This window comes from Coregonus lavaretus (assembly GCF_964263955.1).
Source record: "Coregonus lavaretus genome assembly, chromosome: 10".
NCBI classification, from domain to species: Eukaryota; Metazoa; Chordata; class Actinopteri; order Salmoniformes; family Salmonidae; genus Coregonus; species Coregonus lavaretus.
The window spans coordinates 10,499,664-10,508,749 of NC_139997.1; positions in this window are offsets into that span (position 1 = coordinate 10,499,664).

Below are 9,086 nucleotides of genomic sequence, written 5' to 3' on the forward strand. Positions count from 1 at the left end.
GTGTGTGTGTGTGTGTGTGTGTGTGTGTGTGTGTGTGTGTGTGTGTGTGTGTGTCTGTGTCTGTGTCTGTGTGTGTGTGTGTGTGTGTGTGTGTGTGTGTGTGTGAGTGAGTGAGTGTGTATGTGTGTATTGTTGTTTTGGTGTCATCACAGGCAGCATATGCAGTATATTGATGCTGGAAGGCGTCATGATTAAGATGGAGGCGTTGCTCATTTGGTTGTCCAGTTTTAATTGACGATGGTAAGGCTAAGATATAGTGTACAGGACAATACAATCAAACTCTGCAGATGATACTGTATATCAGGGCTATAACATTAGTTACACAGTGTTATAGTGAACTGTTATTAAAGACGTTGAACGGGTGGTTGAATTTATAGAATGAATTTATAGTGCGTTCGATATTGTATCCAAACTCCACGCATGAGTGAGAGTGTATGTACACTATTGATGCCAAATGAAACCCTATTCCCATTACTACCACGTGAAAATATATACTGAACAAAAACATAAATGCAACATGCAACAATTTCAAATATTTTACTGAGTTACAGTTCATAGAAGGAAATCAGTCAATTAAAATAAATTAATTAGGCCCTAATCTATGGATTTCACATGACTGGGAATACAGATGTGCATCTGTTGGTCACAGATACCTTAAAAAAAAGGTTGGGGCGTGGATCAGAAAACCAGTCAGTATCTAGTGTGACCACCATTTGCCGCATGCAGCGCGACACATCTCCTTCACATAGAGTTGATCAGGCTGTTGATTGTGGCCTGTGGAATGTTGTCCCACTCCTCTTCAATGGCTGTGCGAAGTTGTTCGATATTGGCAGGAACTGTAACACGATGTCGTACATGTCGATCCAGAGCATCCCAAACATGCTCAATGGGTGACATGTCTGGTGAGTATGCAGGCCATGTCAATTGCATGCTCCCTCAAAACTTGAGACATCTGTGGCGTTGTGTTGTGTGACAAAACTGAACATTTTAGAGTGGCCTTTTATTGTCCCCAGCACAAGGTGCACCTGTGTAATGATCATGTTGTTTAATCAGCTTCTTGCTATGCCAAACCTCAGGTGGATGGATGATCTTGGCAAAGAAGAAATGCTCACTAACAGGGATGTAAATACATTTGTGCACAACATTTGAGAGAAATAAGCTTTTTGTGCACATGGAAAATGTCTGGGATCTTTTATTTCAGCTCATGAAACATGACCAACCCTTTACATGTTGCGTTTATATTTTTGTTCAGTGTACAATTTCTATATTATACTGGGCTGCACTGCAGATGTTCCATTGGTTACTATGTACATTATATGGGGATATACCATCCAGGGCAGGGAGTGTTTTTCATCCAGTACCAATCAGGTTAGCACAGATTCATAGCTCCTAGGGTGGTGTGGCAACACTGGAGAGGTTGTCTTCTGGAGGAGGCAATTGATTCCTGACACAGGGCATATGTCACGATCACCAGAGACAAGAGAGAAGACACTAAATGTGCCATGTGAGGGAAATAAAATACACAGTAGGCCCACCAACGTGTTGCACACAACAAGCTTCCATTCCCCCTGTCACAAGGGGATTTATTGTTGATGTAGCCCTTTCCTGCAGTCAAATTACCTAGTGGCTTAATGGGTGGGATGTTATTAATATTTTAAGCCACCGAAAATCTGGTGTTTCTATGGCAAACGGTTTTGTTATATTTCAGTCTTCTTTTGATGTATATAAAGCGTAATATTGGGATGCAAACTCAAAATTGAATAGAATTCCACTCTATATCTGACATGGTAAAGGTGTCTTCATTTTTTAAGCCCATAACCATGTGTGTGAGATGTATACTTTTGTTTCTAAGTAGATGTGTTAAAGACTCTGTGTAACCCTGATTTAGCCCACTGCAGTGAAAGTTAAGAAGAAATTGTTAACCCTGTTACGTTCATGTGGTGCAGGAAAATTCGTAGCAACAAAAGAGTGATCAAATTAAGATCCTTCATCTGTAGGCCTATACAGCGGTGCTGCTTACCTACAAATCCGATAACTACCTGATACATGCTGTTTAATATCTTTCACGTCCCTGTCCTTTATACATACACGTTTCTAATTACGGGCTCAACACGCTATGTTCATCATGATGCGCTGCTGTGCATTTATCTGTATGATCTAATCGCTCAGCTCTCATCACGCCATCACAGCTAATCTCCGCAGACCAGTGCAGGATAATCAATATGCCTGGGAGCCAAAAATAAGAGGCTGGCCTCTCCTGGGAGGAGAGCTCTTTGTGTTAGTGAGTGACTACGTACAAATGGCACCCTATTACCTGCACCCTATTCCCTATGGGCCCTGGTCAAAGGTAGTGCACTATGCAGGGTATGGGGTGCCATTTAGGAGGCAGGGAGTGAACCTTGTGAGAGAAAAAAACCACTTCACAGCATACCAGGCTGTTTAGCCCAGGCTTTCACACTCCAATTGGAATTCATGCCAGTCCCTGTGCCCATGTTAACGCCTCAACAGTTATCAAACGATTAATCAAGGCTGTGCTTCAAATCCACCTTCTGAGGCTGGGCCCAGTGTGGGTTAAAAGGCTGTAGGCTGTGGTAAAACAGAACGCTAGCTGGCTGCTGTATTTGTGGTTGTTTCCAACATGTACAGTGCCTTGCAAAATTATTCATCCCCCTTGCCATTTTTCCTATTTTGTTCCATTACAACATGTAATTTAAATGGATTTTTATTTGGATTTCATGTAATGGACATACACAAAATAGTCCAAATTGGTGAAGTGAAAAAAAATAATAATAACTTGTTTCAAAAAATTCTAAAAAATAAATGACGGAAAAGTGGTGCGTGCATATGTACTCACCCCCTTTGCTATGAAGCCCCTAAATAAGATCTGGTGCAACCAATTACCTTCAGAAGTCACATAATTAGTTAAATAAAGTCCACCTGTGTGCAATCTAAGTGTCACATGATCTCAGTATATATACACTTGTTCTGAAAGGCCCCAGAGTCTGCAACACCACTAAGCAAGGGGCACCACCAAGCAAGCGGCCCCGTGAAGACCAAGGGGCTCTCCAAACAGGTCAGGGACAAAGTTGTGGAGAAGTACAGATCAGGGTTGGGTTATAAAAAAATATCTGAAACTTTGAACATCCCACAGAGCACCATTAAATCCATTACTAAAAAATGGAAAAAATATGGCACCACAACAAACCTGCCAAGAGAGGGCCGCCCACCAAAACTCACGGACCAGGCAAGGAGGGCAATAATCAAAGAGGCAACAAAGAGACCAAAGATAACCCTGAAGGAGCTGCAACACTCCACAGCGGAGATTGGAGTATCTGTCCATAGGACCAATTTAAGCCGTACACTCTGCTGGACTTTACGGAAGAGTTGGCAGAAAAATGCAATTTCTTAAAGAAAAAAATAAGCAAACACGTTTGGTGTTCGCCAAAAGGCATGTGGGAGACTCCCCAAACATATGGAAGAAGGTACTCTGGTCAGATGAGACTAAAATTGAGCTTTTTGGCCATAAAGGAAAACGCTATGTCTGGCGCAAACGCAACACCTCTCATCACCCCGAGAACACCATCCCCACAGTGAAGCATGGTGGTGGTAGCATCATGATGTGGGGATGTTTTTCATCGGCAGGGACTGGGCAACTAGTCAGAATTGAAGGAATGATGGACTGGTCGACCATCTCAGGTGAGTAGGCACCCGACTCACCCAGAGCTCCCTGTTGGTCAGTTGTTTATAGAGGTTGTGTTTCTGGAGTTTTCTCATTCCCAGCATTAGTAGATTTTGGCGCAGCTGGGAATTTTATTGATCATCAATATTCTCGTAGGTTAGGGATTCCTACTGTTCGTGTTGATGTGCCTTTTCCTGTCCACGCATTAGATAGTCGCCCGCTAGGGTCAGGTCTAATCAGGGAGGTTACCGCACCACTCTCTATGAGGACGCAGGGGGGTCATGAGGAGAGGATTAGTCTCTATCTGATTGATTCTCCTGCGTATCCAGTGGTGTTGGGACTTCCCTGGTTAACCACTCATGATCCCACTATTTCCTGGCAACAGAGGGCTTTCAAGGGATGGTCCAGTCAGTGCTCGGGGAGGTGTGTAGGGGTTTCCTTGGGGGCTACTACGGTGGAGAGTCCAAACCAGGTCTCCACGGTGCACATTCCTTCTGAGTATGCCGATTTGGCTCTCGCCTTCAGTAAGAAGAGGGCAACTAAATTACCACCCCATCGTCCAGGGGATTGTGCGATAAATCTCCAGGTAGGTGCTGCACTTCCCCGGAGTCACGTGTATCCTCTGTCACAGGCGGAGAAGGCGGCTATGGAAACATATGTCTCTGAATCGCTGAGACAGGGATACATTCGGCCTTCCACTTCACCTGTTTCCTCAAGTTTCTTTTTCGTGAAGAAGAAGGATGGTGGGTTACGTCCGTGCATTGATTACCGTGGGCTTAATCAGATCACTGTCAAGTACAGCTATCCCTTACCTCTGATAGCATGTATGACGGAATCACTACACGGAGCGCGCTTCTTCACGAAATTGGATCTCAGGAGCGCGTACAATCTGGTGAGTATTCGGGAGGGAGATGAGTGGAAGACGGCTTTCAGCACTACCTCAGGACACTATGAGTACCTCGTCATGCCAAACGGGTTGATGAATGCTCCATCAGTTTTTCAAGCCTTCGTCAATGAGATTTTCAGGGATCTGCACGGACAGAGTGTAGTGGTGTATATTGATGACATCCTCATATACTCCGCTACACGGGCCGAGCATGTGTCCCTGGTGCGTAAGGTAGTTGGACGACTGTTGAAGCATGACCTGTATGCCAAGGCAGAGAAATGCTTGTTCTTTCAGGAGTCCATCTCCTTCCTAGGGTACCACATGTCCGCGTCTGGGGTGAAAATGGAGAGTGACCGCATTTCGGCCGTGCGTAATTGGCCGACTCCAACCACGGTGAAGGAGGTGCAGCAATTTTTGGGATTTGCCAATTACTACCGGTTTATCCGGGGCTTTGGTCAGGTAGGGCGACAGGTAGCTTAGTGGGTAAGAGTGTTGTGCCAGTAACCGAAAGGTCGCTGGTTCTAATCCCCGAGCCGACTAGGTGAAAAATCTGTCGATGTGCCCTTAAGCAAGGCACTTAACCCTAATTGCTCATGTAAGTCGCTCTGGATAAGAGCGTCTGCTAAATGACTAAAATGTAAATGTAAAAATGTAACGGCTCCCATTACCTCATTGCTGAAATGGGGACCGGTGCGTTTGCGGTGGTCAGCTGTGGCGGACAGGGCTTTCAATCGTCTGAAGAGCCTGTTTACCTCGGCTCCAGTGCTGGCTCATCCGGATCCCTCCTTGGCCTTCACGGTTGAGGTGGACGCGTCGGAGGCTGGGATAGGTGCTGTACTTACCTGAGGATATAGTGTCTGATCGGGGTTCCCAGTTCACCTCGAGGATTTGGAGGGCGTTCATGGAGTCTCGGTCAGCCTTACCTCAGGGTTTCCACCGAAAGTAACGGGCAGGTGGAGAGAGTCAACCAGGAGGTGGGTAGGTTTCTGAGGTCGTATTTCCAGGACCGGTGGGGGGAGTGGTCGGCGTTCCTCCCCTGGGTAGAGATAGCCCAAAACTCCCTCCGCCACTCCTCCACTAACATGTCTCCATTCCAGTGTGTACTAGGTTATCAGCCGGTCCTGGCACCTTGGCATCAGAGCCAGATCGAGGCACCTGCGGTGGATGAATGGTTTCGGCACTCGCAGGAGACCTGGAACGCTGCCCATGTGTGCCTGCAGCGGGCCATCAGGCGGCAGAAGGCGAGCGCCGACCACCACCGCAGTGAGGCTCCGGTGTATGCACCGGGGGAGCGGGTCTGGCTCTCGACCCGAAACCTGCCCCTTCGCCTGCCCTGCCGGAAGCTGGGTCGGCGGTTTGTGGGGCCTTTCAAAGTCCTGAGGAGATTGAACGAGGTATGTTATAGGTTACAGCTTCCTCCTGAGTATCGCATTAACCCCTCATTCCATGTGTCTCTCCTAAGGCCGGTGGTAGCTGGTCCACTCCAGGAGTCTGAGATACGGGAGGTCCCTCCACCCCCACTGGACATCGAGGGGGCACCGGTGTACTCGGGCCGTTCCATCTTAGATTCGAGGCGTCGGGTGGGATGCCTGCAGTATCTCGTGGAGTGGGAGGGGTACGGTCCGGAGGAGCGGCGCTGGGTCCCTAGGAGGGACATCCTCGATCCCTCCATGTTGAGGGATTTCCACCGGAGCCGCGCGTCGGGGGGGGGGGGTACTGTCACGGATTCTGCCGAGGCTTCCCCTCGTAAGGTAGTTGGACGACTGTAAATAGCTTGCCCACGGCAAATGTAGAAAAAAATTGATTTCAGCTGTTAAAAAAGGAACAGAAAGGAATTATATTTTTGGTTCGATCCAATTTAAAACGTTATTTTGCTGGTCGGAACAGTGGAATGGAATGTTCAGAACAAAACGATTGGAAAATAATTTTGGTTCCAACCCCTGGTTTCCACCATTGTTAAATCCATGACAGGGATTTGAAATAAGTGTGGAGAATTGGGACTCAGCCACTGCTTGGTGTGAAGAAGAGTATCTGGAGTCCAGATTACCAGGAAGCCAGGCCTATATGCATGGACTGCATTCCAAATGGCACCCATTGCTATATAGACGGGTTAGCTGACAACGTCACGAAAATGATGCATGCGCTTCAAAGGGGCAGAAGGCCGTGTGTTGTTATGATTCTGGATGGCCAGATAGCTAGCAACAATGACAAGAGACTGCAATATGGGGAATCTTAGGTGTCTCGTTTCAGCTAGTTTGATTTTGTTCTTGATACCATGTCTTGTTTTGAAGTGTTTTGACTGATGTCACGTCTAAGCTAATATGGCTAAAATTGGCTGGCTAGCTAGCTAGCTAACCAACATCTGTTTAAATGTATTTGAGAGACAAGTGCTCATTGTGCAACTTTATTTATGTCTTCAATAAACATTGGAGATGAAATATAATTTACATGTAATCAACAATCTAAGCCAACCCTGTCTGTTTTGCCCCATAGTTGCGCACGCCCAAAGGGTTCTGGTCAAAAGTAACACACTATGTAGGTAATAAGGGCACATTTGCGATGCAGGCATGGACAATATGAGGGCTCTGAGATCTGAAAAAAGAGCCCCCTAATACTGGAGATGTTATTTGTTTCAGATATATCTTGCCGCCAGACACTTTGGCACACACATTCATCCACCTGATATCATTCTCTCTGTTGTTTGTCTTCAGTAATCTACTTCCCCCCAGAAGATAGGGTTTATAGAGTTTATTCCTGTGTTATTCCCAGGCAGCCCCCTGAGTCTCAGCCATAAGCACTGTCTTTCTCTCTTTCTGTAGGTATTGTCTGATGTGCTGCTGCATGGGGTTTGTAAAAGACTGCTGTGTGAGCGGCAAAGCTGGTCAAGGCTTCATACAGTAATGGGCAATGTTCTAGTGTTTACAATCCTTATACGGTTGAAGTTTATGATGTCCATATTAGGACAGCCTCAGTCTCAGCGGGAGTTTTTTGAGGATGTCCTAATATGGACACCGTAGTAGAATGTAGATTTTCAGATGACACCAGCTAGTAAACATGATCAGTCATCTCTCTTGCTGTTTTGTGTTGAACTTTGCAACATTGCATTACTGTATTGTTAATACAACAGCCCCAAGTTTCATTAAGGAAATGCATGCTGTCAGTTAATAATATTTAATATATAAAAAAATATAATTATAATACAGTTAATATGGTTTCAAATCAAATCAAATTTGTCACATGCGTCGAATACAACAGGTGTAGACCTAACTGTGAAATGCTTACTTACAAGCCCTTAACCAACAATGCAGTTTTAAGAAAAATAAGAGTTAAGAAAATATTTACTAAGTAAACTAAAGTTGAAAAAAATTACACAATAAAATAACAATAACAAGGCTACATATACAGGGGGTACCGGTACTGAGTCAATGTGCATGCTATCAGTTAACATGGTTTTGTTATATAGCTAAGTAGACATGGAAGTTGTACAAACATTATGATGCAGCACAAGTTTGTCATAGCTGGTATTACAGTACTGTTGTTATTACCATGCCGCATCCAGCCAATAACCAAGTTTCCATCCACAGTTTAAAGTCATGCCATATATGTTTAAGTAAACTTGGAGTCACGTGATGATATGCTACGTTATACTACCACTACGACGTGGAAAAGCATTAAGAGTTTATAGGCAGATGATGAGCTTGATGCAAATTTCCAATAAATACTGATGGTTTTTGTTTGAATGCTGATGACATGATGATCGATGCTTGGCTGCCAATTATCACATAACAATTATATTGCTCTATCCATATCTCATCATATAACCTACCCTGTCCACTTTAAGAGCAAACTGTTGTCTAGAGAATATGCGGCAAAACCAGATTGTGCAAGTTTGCAATTTATCGCAACAGTTTTTGTGACAAAACCGTTGGTAGAGTTGAAAATGCGATGGAAACACATTGAATTTCTACTTTTTATTTGGTACATGGAAACTGAAGCCCCAATAAACATTTTATGTGCACTATATCATCACAGACAGCATTTTATCCGCAACAAGTCAGTTTGATGGAAAAACACCTCTATTGAGAAAATGGTCATATTTTTCTATGGGATTTTAGAATATTCACATGAAAAATTGGATGGAAACCTAGCTAATAGTATGGAAACCTAGCTAATATCAGATTGCAAACTGTTTGTCAGGCACATATTGACGGTTGTGGAGGCGTGTGTGTGTGTGTGTGTGTGTGTGTGTGTGTGTGTGTGTGTGTGTGTGTGTGTGTGTGTGTGTGTGTGTGTGTGTGTGTGTGTGTGTGTGTGTGTGTGTGTGTGTGTGTGTGTGTGTGTGTGTGGCTGTGGGTTGATGGCGATGCTAGGTAATCTTTCACAATCACACATTCCTACGGAATTACAAAAGACACAAAATCAGTGTAGTGTACTCCTCTGTGGATCTGGCAAAGCTGCAATTTTGTAGCAAAATGTAATCAAAGTTTTCTTTGTAGAGCTTTGATTGGGGAAGAACAAAAA